This window comes from Bombus huntii, chromosome 18 (assembly GCF_024542735.1).
Source record: "Bombus huntii isolate Logan2020A chromosome 18, iyBomHunt1.1, whole genome shotgun sequence".
NCBI classification, from domain to species: Eukaryota; Metazoa; Arthropoda; class Insecta; order Hymenoptera; family Apidae; genus Bombus; species Bombus huntii.
In genome coordinates this window covers 671210-683378 of record NC_066255.1, presented here as the reverse complement: position 1 = coordinate 683378, position 12169 = coordinate 671210, and the positions used below count along the sequence as shown (strand labels likewise).

General features: G+C 35.1%; 1 non-coding gene across 1 annotated transcript; it reads left to right on the top strand.

Moving 5' to 3' along the window:
- The first annotated feature begins 8973 nt into the window (after window positions 1–8973).
- On the top strand, window positions 8974–9078 carry LOC126875607 (U6atac minor spliceosomal RNA). The gene has a single exon (XR_007693579.1). It is a non-coding gene; the product is annotated as a U6atac minor spliceosomal RNA (small nuclear RNA).
- Window positions 9079–12169: the final 3091 nt, after the last annotated feature.

The following is a 12169-nucleotide window of genomic DNA, read 5'->3' as shown; positions in this document are numbered from 1 at the left end:
AGTGTTCTTTCCGTCTTTGGCTTTTGCTTCCTTGTTGTGCTCCCTCCCTGTCGTTCCTCCCCTCTTCTGCTGCTCTTCTCTCCTCTATTATCGCTTTCAGTTCTGCCAGTCCTTCTCCAGTCTCATTTAGTGTTTCTACCATGTTCCTTGCTCCTCCTGTTATCTCACATTCCTCTAATATGTACATAAGTCCTCCTCTCCCTTTTTGCATAATCTGCAAATCCTCTTTCTCCCTCCTCTTTCCAGTGTTCCCTTGCCCTGGTTTCGTTACTACATCTAAATCTTGCTACTATACTTCCATTTCATCTTTCCTTCTAGATATTTTGGTAGCGCTTCTTTTGCTATGTTTCTGTAATATCTATTGTACTTAGATTCCCTTATCCTTTTCTCCCTCTCCTCTGTTTCTCTCTTCCCTCTTTCATCTATGATTTGGTTTGCTGTCATCCTTTCTTGTCCATCTCCTGCCGCCACTTGTGTCCTTCCCTCTCTCGCCTCCTGTAACCGCATCTTTCTTTTCTTTGCTCTTTTCCCTTCTTGGCCCTTTCCCCACTTCCTTTCTCTCTCCTTTATACACTCCTTTACTAATTCCTTCTTCGATTCTAAAGCTTTCTCCTCATACCTTACTGCTCTTTTCAGTGCCTTTTCTCTTATTTCCTCTATCTTGCACTCCTCTCTCAAAATGTAATTCGGCGTTGTTGTGTCTAAGCCTAGAATCCATCTCACGTATCTCCTTTTTATTCTGTCTAGTCTCTCTTCCTATTAAGAGTTTAATAAACGTTATTGTTGAAAATCAATAGTATTTCTTGTGGGCACCTTCGCCGACGATCACCTCAGATATTTTATGTTTGTTTGCATATTACGTACAATTCGATATTTCTACAACCTCGAATGTCTTCGATCATGAAACACTTGATATTTGTATTAACGGATATTAATATTACGAATTTATATAGCAAACTGATTGTATTCGTGTGAGATTAATTTAAAATGAAGCTTCAGTTCCAATTCCTCGATGTTAGATTATTATAATATTTCTATCTGATACGGTGTTACAGCAATAGTCACTTAAGCACAGTAGAATTTTCAACCTCAAACTATTAGGGGGAGGATTAAGCAATTCATATATTGGGTTGGCAACTAAGTGATTGCGGATTTTGTCATGAGAAGGTAATTACAAAATCCGCAATATATAGCGCAAGAGCAATTTGAAGATGATGTTATAAAATGTATATGTAAAATATTATATTTTGTCCATCTAATGATTCCGTTAGAATGCGTGAAAGACTCTTTTTTGATCATATTCAATAATATAAACATCGTGTGGATTGCACGTTTTAAGTCATCCTTCTCCTAGTCGGCGAATTGGAATTGAACACATAAATAATAAAAAAGATTTTTTAATGATACACGAAACGTGCAATTTTTATACACAATCGTTAACATACGTTCAAATGAAAAGAAAAGTTTCTTTGGAATGATAGCACGTTGGAATAATTAATAATCTAAAGAAAGAGTCCATTGCATTAGCATGTTGAAGATTTCGTAGAGTTCACGGTACAGATAGAATTAACTGATCCAAGAAACGTATGATATAGTATGTACGATACGTATGATATTGCTGAAGACAAAATTATTGCAACGGCTATAGATAATACAAGCAATTTGGTGAAGCCTTCCAATTATTTGGAGTAAACGTAAAATGCATAAATAATTGCGAACGAACGTTTAACACTAGAACTACCGATAGTTCCTTTTTTTTTTTTTTATTTATTTGTTGAAATTACAATAAATTCTCGCGTTGAGAATTTTCAATAATTTTTCTGGCGTGGCGCAGTGACATGGCTGTTTATTTACAATAAGTTAATACTTATTATAGATAGGTATAATTTATAAGTATTATTTATAGATAGGTATAATTTATAAGTATTATTTATAGATAGGTATAATTTATAAGTATTATACTGGCTAACAAGTGGAAAATCCAAACGAAGCATAGAAAACAAACTAAAAATATATAAAATGGTCATAAAACCAATCTGGACGCACGGAATAGCACTATGGGGAACAGCAGCAATGAGCCATATAACCAAAATAGAGGCAATGCAATCTAAAATACTCAGAACAATAGTAAGCGCGCCATGGTACGTTAGAAACGAGGACATTCGGAAAGACCTGGGAATACCAACGGTCAAGGAGGAGATTAACAAAAGTGCAAGAAGGTACGGAGAAAGAATAGCAACGCACCCAAACCGGCTGGCAGCGGAAACGGTCGACACATCAAGCATAAAAAGAAGATTAAAAAGGAAACACTCGACAGATCTCACAAAGGACATAACCTAACAAACACGATGATGGTACCCCGCTGGGGGTAGCCACCCACATGTTATATTGGTATACCGCTATAATATTTTACCAAATGTCCTACTGGACAAATTGTAAAATTTAAATAAATAAATAAAAAAAAACTTCGCTTGTCATCTACACGAAGCGAAAGATTAATGCAACCTTTTAAAGAAGCAGCCCAAGTCAATATCCAGAACAACAAAAAGAAGCTTCGTCTGGTGACGGGTTCTTCGATTTTGGAAATAATTACCATGAAATTACTTTACTTGCATCTAGGACAGAGTTAGAAATTCTACAATATTAGGTTGTCCGGAAAGTGTCTTTCTTTCGTAAACGTGTTTTTTACAACAATGCACCTTCATACAAACGTGAAACTAAGTCTGTGAAATGTCGTGGTGTTTATCTCAAGAGAACAAAATGGATCGTACGAAATTCAACAAAATAATATAAAACGAAAAATATGCGTCTATTTTTCGTCATAAAACGAAAGAAACCTGTCGGACAACCTAATACATTTGATATGTGAAAAACAGCAAGGTTTATACCTTCCATATCAGAATCCGTCGATAAGAAACGTTTTTTTCTTATACGTAATACGCCATTACCAACGTCAGCAGCCGTGAAGAGACTATCCTTTCATTATGCAATGATGGAAAAGGAACCGAAGGCGCATAGACTCTCAGATGAAATATTTTTAATGAAAGTCAAATTAAAAGCGTACTATACTCCCACTCGCACATCAAGATCATAATTTATATTCATTTATTATGTAAATATTTTTTCGTTGAATTATTCAACAAATGTGGATTTTATAAAAACTGTCCAATATCACTATAACTACCATAATACATATCAAATTTCTGAGTCGATCATGCCTACTGAATACATTTGCTTTGATTACTTCAGTTATTCATTAATTATGATTGCTAGATTACTTGGTAATCGTGATCATTAATTATGAACATGATTTTACGTTAGTCATAATCGTTAATCAACCAGATTAACTTTTAGCCCAACTCTGATTTAGAACTATGGAGACGAAACCTAATACAGAGCATAGCCGGAACACGGAACGAACACGGCACGGTTTTATCGACCTTTAGCTACACAGGAAACATATGCAAAATGAGTAAACATATTCGTCATCGATTTTCCATTTCTGTATTTCGAGTAACTCACATTGATCCATATCGACATTTGTCGTAGATCTTGCTCTTCTTCTTCTGTTTTTACAAACAGAGTAAATTGGACATAAAGATAATACGTATAATTGATATTTCGAAACAAATTTCTAATAAATTCAGTCACTTATTACTGTTATAAAATACTAATTTGAGAATTTTGGACCTTAATTGCCAAAATAATGTTATAGGAACACTAAATTTACACTTAGAATTTATATTAAAATAGTTATATATTTATTTGATAAAGGATTTCAAAGATATTCATCGATATACACTTGCACGCGTCCCATCTTCTTCCATACCACACTTAACTGAACAGTTTACATTGCTTTGTTTACGAGGCACTGCGCACACACATACTTCCACACACTCATATTCACATACATGTATAGCTACCACGCGGTCAATCTAGTCTAGCACATAAAATTATACACATCTCTATAATCATGAATACGATTTCTATATGATTTATAAATATGAATATTCCTTTTCGTAAAGTGTAACATATATTGGGTTGGCAACTAAGTGATTGCGGATTTTGCCATTAGGTGGCATTGACGAAATCCACAATCACTTAGTTGCCAACCCAATAATAACGAACAATGATAAAGACATACACTAGGTATATGCATGGACTAGATTTTCTTATAAAATGCTGAGTAAATTTGTAAAACATACGATGCCTTATTTAGTTCTTTGGCAAAATAACTTTCCACTCTAAAGTATAAAACTAAATAATAAAAGATATATGTGTATGAACTGTTTTTATAGAAACGTAATGTTTCAATTACTATAAAATCGATATAAGAGATAATTCTAGAACTGTCTCGGAAATAATAACGTTTTGTAAATAATTAATCTAGAAACAAAGTGTATAAGAATCAAAATAGAAATCGTTATAGAAACAGAAATTCCTTACAAGAATTACTCAGTGAGGTAGGTATGGTGATAGGTGCGTAAGGAACTACTCTTGGTGTTTTTAACGAACAATAGTTTTATTAGAACTAATCAACAATCAGAGTTATCAATTAACAACTAACAATTACACTTAACAGACAACAGGTAACAACTAACAAATAACGATAGACACCGCGAGATCATTCGACGCGTTGCTATGCAAATAGTACCGAGAAATTACACATTTAATGGCGCAAGACAGACTGACTCTGCTTTTGTTTCGGATCGCGCAGATTCTTCCCTTCGTAGCCCATCGATATCCCCCACTAGCGTGCATTCATTAGATGTGCTGCCAGTGCTGGCACGTGTATGCTCTTCCGAGAATTCGGCGGAAAGAGTGTGAAGATATCGATGGTACATTGGGCACGTCGGTGTTGCGCTTTGGCGGCGTCGCGCTTTGCATCCGGAACCGTTGAAAAGTTCCGTGGCCCGTGCCGCCACACTCAGAATAGAAGTTCATAAATATCGTAAAAAGCAAAACCAATACCATAAGTTTTTTTTTTATTTATTTATTTATTGAAATGTTATATTTAACATATTATATTTAATAAATCATTTTACATGATTTCTTTTATATATGTCGGAGATGAAAGGAAAGCCGAAGCCTTTCCTTGGAAATTTTGGGAACATCCTCTAGTACCTTAGCCTAGATTTTATTATAGTTGTAATTGCTTAAGATTTGTAATAAGCGAGATTGGGTTCGAGGTGACAATCGGTCGCTGAACGTAGCCACGGTCACGGGATGGATGTTTTATCTAACGGAGGTCTGGAGTGGTTGTATGTGTTTTCCGAGAAATGTGGTTGTGGCGGCATGCGGCCTCGAGAGCGGGCCGAGCCACGTGTGATGTTGCCTCGGAGGTGCCGATGCAATGGGACATACATTGTATTAGTAATCAAAACTCCAGGCAAAAACTGCCTAGCAACGGCGTTTGGAACTTTCTCGATGCTTCCAACGAGTGTGCCTAGCAACGGCGTTTGGAACCTTCTCGATGCTTCCAAACGGGTATAGAAAACAAAATGCAATCGTACAGGGAGAAAAATCTCCACGAGGCTGGCATTCTTGCGATTGCCTTGGAGAGTGATACATCGAGCATTTTCGACGATCGCATTTGCGTCTAAGTTAGTTTCGCTTAGCAAGGAGTTATCCCGGTGACCGTGGATTCGTTTGAACTCAAACATTGCTAATAGTATTATTTAATTTAATTATTCGTAGATCGTATTATTCGTTAGGCTTAGTGTTTGTTAGACTTATTATTAGTCGTACTTATTATTTGTTAAGCTTAGTGATAGACCTGTATATACGTGTAAATAAAATCTCGGCTTTGTGAAACGATGGCTAGTCCACATGAAGAGTCGTCGCGCGCCCAAAATTCGAATCGTGACCCGACATATACATTTATGTATTCCATTTTATATCGTGTTATTTTCATGCCTAAAAGTCTTTGTAAGTGGGAGGTATGCCGTCCTTCCTTAACGTGAAAGCGATGTGATTACATTTGTCGGTATACCCTCTTTTCACTGATTTAACCAAAGTTCCAGCAATCGTATGTGTTACTGCAATAATGTCGATACAACCTTAGCTCGGTGGCTAGAATTACAGTATCATCCGCGAACGTTAAAATAAAGTATTTTTAGAGCTGGCCAGTATATCGGCTGTATACATACAGAGTATACGACGTAGTTATGAAAACATAACCTTGAGTATCGCCAGCACTGACAGTGTGTAATCTGAAAGAGTGTCTGATATTCAGCAAAGAATATTCTATTTTCAAAGTATAATTTAACAAACAGAAGAATATCGATAGGGAAGTTTTGTTTAATTCTGTCAAGAAGTCCCCCACATCATACTTTGTCAAATAGCTTTTCAACATCCAAAAATAGAATAGTGCAGTACTGTTTCAGCTCCAGTGCATTGATGATCTTGTTTGTTACCTTATGTACTTTTTCGTGGCGTATTTATTCCTGAAGCCAAATTCTTTCAGTGATTATCTTTCCCACCCCATTTTCAAATACTTTTTTCAATAACTTCACAACTTTTTATAGGTTTTTTGGACATTGTTGGGAGCAATGAAATCGGTCTAGGGGGAGTTTCCCTATTAGTGGACACTTATGGTTTTCCTTAGATACACAAAAGAAATAATGTCATGTTTTTGTTTATTTTGCATTAATTACAGGTCAACTAAGTAGAAGTCAAAGTAGAGAAATAAGATAAATAAAATTGTCATAATATTTAGATTAAACTAACATTAAACGTTGGTTATTGATTTTAAAAGAACATAGAATGGCACCTAATATCGGACATAGCGAAAATAAGTAACGCAGGGCAGCTTCAAAATAATTTACAACGATCATGAATATAGTCACCGAAAACACTCAAAAACGTCGACACAAACCTCGAGAAGTCATTCTATCGTAACCATTGAACCCAATATTAATCAATGATCCCTAAGCAAACTACGCAGACAGCTTATTTGTTTATATTTTCCAATTTCAGTGCACTGATTTTATATTCTTTGGTCTATTTATCTTTTAAAATCTACTTTCAAAATTCTTCTTCTATTCTTTAACACATTTTTCACTTTCTTTCTCTTAAAGAAATAATTTATAAAAATACGAAATAAAAACTTGACTCTTTTCTGATTTCCTTTTCCTTGGTTCATAGAATCTTTTCATCTTTAAATACATAACATAGATTTTTTGAAAGAATGTTGCTAGAAAATGTATAAACACAGAGTGGATATTCATGCAAATTCATAGTTTTCAAAATAACGCTTAAAGAATGGAACTAAAGTATTTGCTATCTTAAGTTATGACTTGTTTCTGTTTAATAGTGTAATTTTATTGGATAACTATGATCCTTAAGAAAGGAGACATTTTTAGTTATTTTTTAAAAATGTCTAAAAATTGAAATTTTTAAAAATCTGTTACTCTCTTAGCAACTCAACAAAGGGATGCAATGTTTAACATGTGCACAAGCATAGTTACAACGATGAATGCTGCTTTACGTTTATAGGCGCAAATGGATTAAATATCACGTCCTGTCCCTCTATTGGGCGGCACTCCTATATTTGATACGCTCCATTAGGAGATGAACTGATCGTTTCCTCGAGTAGGGAGCCTTAAGGTCTTTCTAATGAATTACTAGAAAATACGTAAAATACGTGTAAAAATGTACGTATTAAAAATTTTTGTTTTCCTACGTATTAAAAATTATAAAAATTCTTCATAACGTTAATACTGAAAATGGTTTCTCGAAGAATTTAGTGTATTTTTTAACTTAATATATATTTTAACTTAATGTATATATATATTTAGTTATATATATAACTAAATTATTATGAGCTATGAAGTCTCTTAGAAAAAAACATGATTCCATAATATGTTTCAATCTAATGATGAAATATCGCTTCAAACATTCTTTATAGCTACTTGAGCTACTATCCTGAAATTAAAATTGAGCCAGAACATTCTCGATTTTGATTTAACAAACGGTAAAATCATCAAAGAACTTTCTTCTAAAGCAATTAGAATATTTACTATGATATACATTGTCACATTAACCCCTTCCCGTGCTTTAACGAGTGAGACTCGCGATGAAGATTTTGGCCCAAACATGAATATCACGAGCCACGGTCGTGAACAGATAGCTTTACATCTGCCAGAGTGTTTTAGGAAATATCATACCATGGAGGTTTTTTTAGAGTTTATTTTACTTTACTTTTTACTATTTACTTTTTACTATTTACTTTTAGGCGTAGTATTATTACATTATTACATTGCTTCGGATAAAATCACATTTGAAGACTCTTGAATTTCTATTGAAGTATCGTTTATTCATGAAATATAATTTTGAAACCGTCATCTATTTCAAAATATAATATATTTATCATATCCATAAAAGGAAAAAGGATTAGAGTTTACTTCCACAACAGCACTGTCGCGTAAAACTGACTATATCATAGGTATTTGTATTTCGGCTTGTATTGTGACTCTTCTTGAGCACAGTCTGGTTTGTTTACCTATCGCTTGGGCCAGTTTTGTCGAGCTATATGAATCAAATACTTTCCAAACAGCTAAAATCTCAGCGGGGCAGCCGGCTACGCTCGTTAAGGCTCACAACCGAAGACGACGCGTCGCGAGTTCGAATCCTCGGCCTGCAAAGTATATTTGGAAAAGGATGGAAAATCCAACATCTCTCTGAAAGGTAATATACAACAGGCAAGCGCCCAGCCCGCCCATCTCCCTTGCGCTGTTGTGGGTGTACCTTCTGGGAGTGCTTGGTAAAGGTGGTGTGCTTGGCGTTATTAAGCACACAGCAGGGGCGCCCCCGACGATCGACTTGCGGCTGGTTACGCCCCGTAGTGGAGGTTTTAGCCGGTAAAAATCCGGCACTACCTTCCACCGTCCTGTGTTTCCGGCCCACAGGGGGTGGGTATGGTGTCTATGAAGATTTCCTCCACGTAAAAAAAAAAAAAAAAAATTTTTTTTTCTACAGTATGAAAAGAGAGACGTTTAGCACTCCCCTAGACAAGGATGGAACACATATATAAGGTAAGGCACTGTCGCCTTTCGGCGGCACTTACCGAATTTTTTTGGAATGACCGCGGAGTTTTTTTGGAATTCCGCTGTCCTTCCGGATGACGCAGGCGCTCACAGGACATGGAGTATTCGGGGAATACCTGCAGAAAATCGGAAGAGAGGTGACGAACACTTGTCACCACTGCGGAGAGTGCGAGGACACGGCCCAGCATACGCTGGAGTTTTGTGCGGCGTGGGAGGCCCCCGTCGTATGCTGCGACTAGCGATTGGCGAGAGATTGGACCCCATGTCAATTATGAAAACGATGCAAGCACAACAAAGATGTACACTTGACATCATTTAGAGGGAGTTTTCCATAATGTTGGACGGCACTTAATATCGGACACCAGTTACATTTTTAAAAAATTAAAACGCAACGGAATAGTTTTAACTGTCAAAGCAGAGGAGGAGATAGAATAAAAGATGTGCAGATTTTTCCACGTTTCCATCGTGTATGTGTAGACAAAAAATCAATCGATCGTTGGCGTTTGACTTAAAATCAATGCACTGTGGAAGTTAAAAATTATATCCATTGCCTGATGCAGTAAAAAGGTGATATCGCGATGATAATTGCGGATGGAAGGAAGATGTACGTTTTTGTACAATAAACTCTGAAATGTATTTAACGACGTCTAATACATACGGATGAAGGACAGGAAATAAAAATAGAAAGATTAGATACTTAGATACAGTAATATGTATATAGATAACTATATGATGTGACTCTAATGATAATTACGATTATAGCGATTATAACGCTGCCGCTAACGGTCTTTTCTGTACATGTATATCAACAACTGTATAATATATATGGTTCGACGCGTCATTCAACTATATAATATATATAATCAATAACTATATATATATATATTATATATATGTAATTTACAACAGACATGTGGAATAAAAATGTTAAATAGAATTCGTTAATAGGTTACTATGTATTAATAGTTGTGAAGTGGAACTCAAAAAAAGGACTTTAGAGCATACTTATCGCTTTGTACAAATCGTATATTCTGAGATATAAGAAAACAAATCTTATGGCTATATATTGAAAATTGATGAACTTACGTATAGTATATATATGTCGGAGATGAAAGGAAAATCGGAGCCTTCCCTTTGCAATTTTGAGGAAGCCTTCTAATGCTTTAGCCTAGATTTTATCATAACTGTAATTAAGCAATTGTCATTTGTAATTGTTTGATATTTGTGAAAACGAAAGTGGGTTCGAGGTGACAACTGGTCGCCGAACGTAGCCACGGTCACGGGATAAACGTTTTGCCTGACGAAGGTGTGGATCGGTTGTATTGTTCTCCCTAGAAATCACATAGAATTGTACTTTAGAGATGTCGATATAATGGGACACACGTTGTATTAGGAATCAATCTCCAGACAGAAACTGCCTAGCAACGGCGTTTGGATCTTTCTCGATGTTTCCAAAGAGTATACAACAAACTTTTGACAGAAATTGCCTAGCAACAACGATTGGAACCTTCTCGATGCCTCCAGCGAGCATGTAACAAACAAATGCAGTCGTATAGCGAAAAAGATTTTCATCAGATATTCATTCGTGTGATCGCCTTGGAAAGTGATACATCGAGCAATTTACCGAGTGTCTCAGCAATCGTATTTTTGTGTTTAAAATTATTCTACGCATAGTAAAGAGTTATCCCGTTGACCGTGGATTCGTTTGAACCCCGGAACATTGTTAATAGCGTTAATTAAATTCATTATTCGTAAAACCTATTAATCGTTAATCTCATTATTCGTTAAATTTATTATTCGTAAGACATATTATTCGTTACTCTTATTATTCGTTAAACTTATTATTCTTTGATCTAATTATTAGTTAAACTTATCGTCTGTTAATCTTATCATTCATTAAACTCAATATTCATAATATTTTGTAAAATCTTGTATATTCGCGTAAATATAATCTCTGTCTCGTAAAACGATGGCTAACTCAAACGTAGAATCGTTACGCGCCTTAAATTCTAATGTTAACCCGACAAATATATGCAACATATACAGAAAATGTTATTATTTAATAAATATTTTATTATTTAAATGTAATAATTAATAATTACAATTTAAATTACAATAAGTTACGAGTATTTTTTCAAGATTATGGAGCATTAATTGATAACGTTTATCGCTTAAGATCAACTTATAAGCTGAGAATGAGCGTTCATCGTCACAAGACGTAATCGAGACATATTTAAATTTGCTGCAGTAGCATACTTTAACCTCATCCAATTCTTCAACTGACTGACCTCGAAAAATTTCATTAACTTTCTAGATTATTTAGAATCTGGTATGTCTTGCTAAAACTGCATTCCACTTTGATACAATTTTGACTGCGCAAGTTCCAGGAATGCTCCTAAAATATTTATCAGTGTCAGTCGTTACTTTCACCGATTCAGTGAAAGACATTGCAATTGTTTCTAGTTTCTTTACATTATCCGAGAAAATCCCAAAGTGGGTTTTGATAAACATTAGATTTTGAATTAGCAATTCATTCTGAAGAAGATCTTGTGCTGTTTTAATTACTAGCACATCATCCGCGTCGAAAAATTTAACAACATTTTTAATATTTTCCAAATACCAGTGTGGTATAAAATATAGCTGTCTCGAGCCAAGTATCTGAGCTCGTTAAAATTGGTTCAGGTGGTAATAGAATGTTCTACGATACACTCTACGATAACATTCGATCCAAAGTGGTGCTATTATAAATACTTTATTAATAGAATGTACTACACTATTTACTAATGGGAAATGTAAACGTACTTCTTCTGCACCTCTATATAATTCATCAATTATACACGTTAGATGCACCATGTTTGGATAAAATATCTCAAGTGTTTTCCAGCTTTCATCATACCTACATCTGTTATCAACAATAACACTGTTTCTTCGTTACCATCTGACCATAGTATTCGACTCTCTGTTTCTAAAGATTGTGATAATATGGTATTACCCTTACTTTTATACGTCGAGTCTTTATGGATTTGTAAGCTATAAGATTTTATAAGTTTCCAATTTTCGCGCGATCAGCAGTGGTTCAATATTTTAAGAATCGAATCACTACTTAACATCAGTTTTTTAAA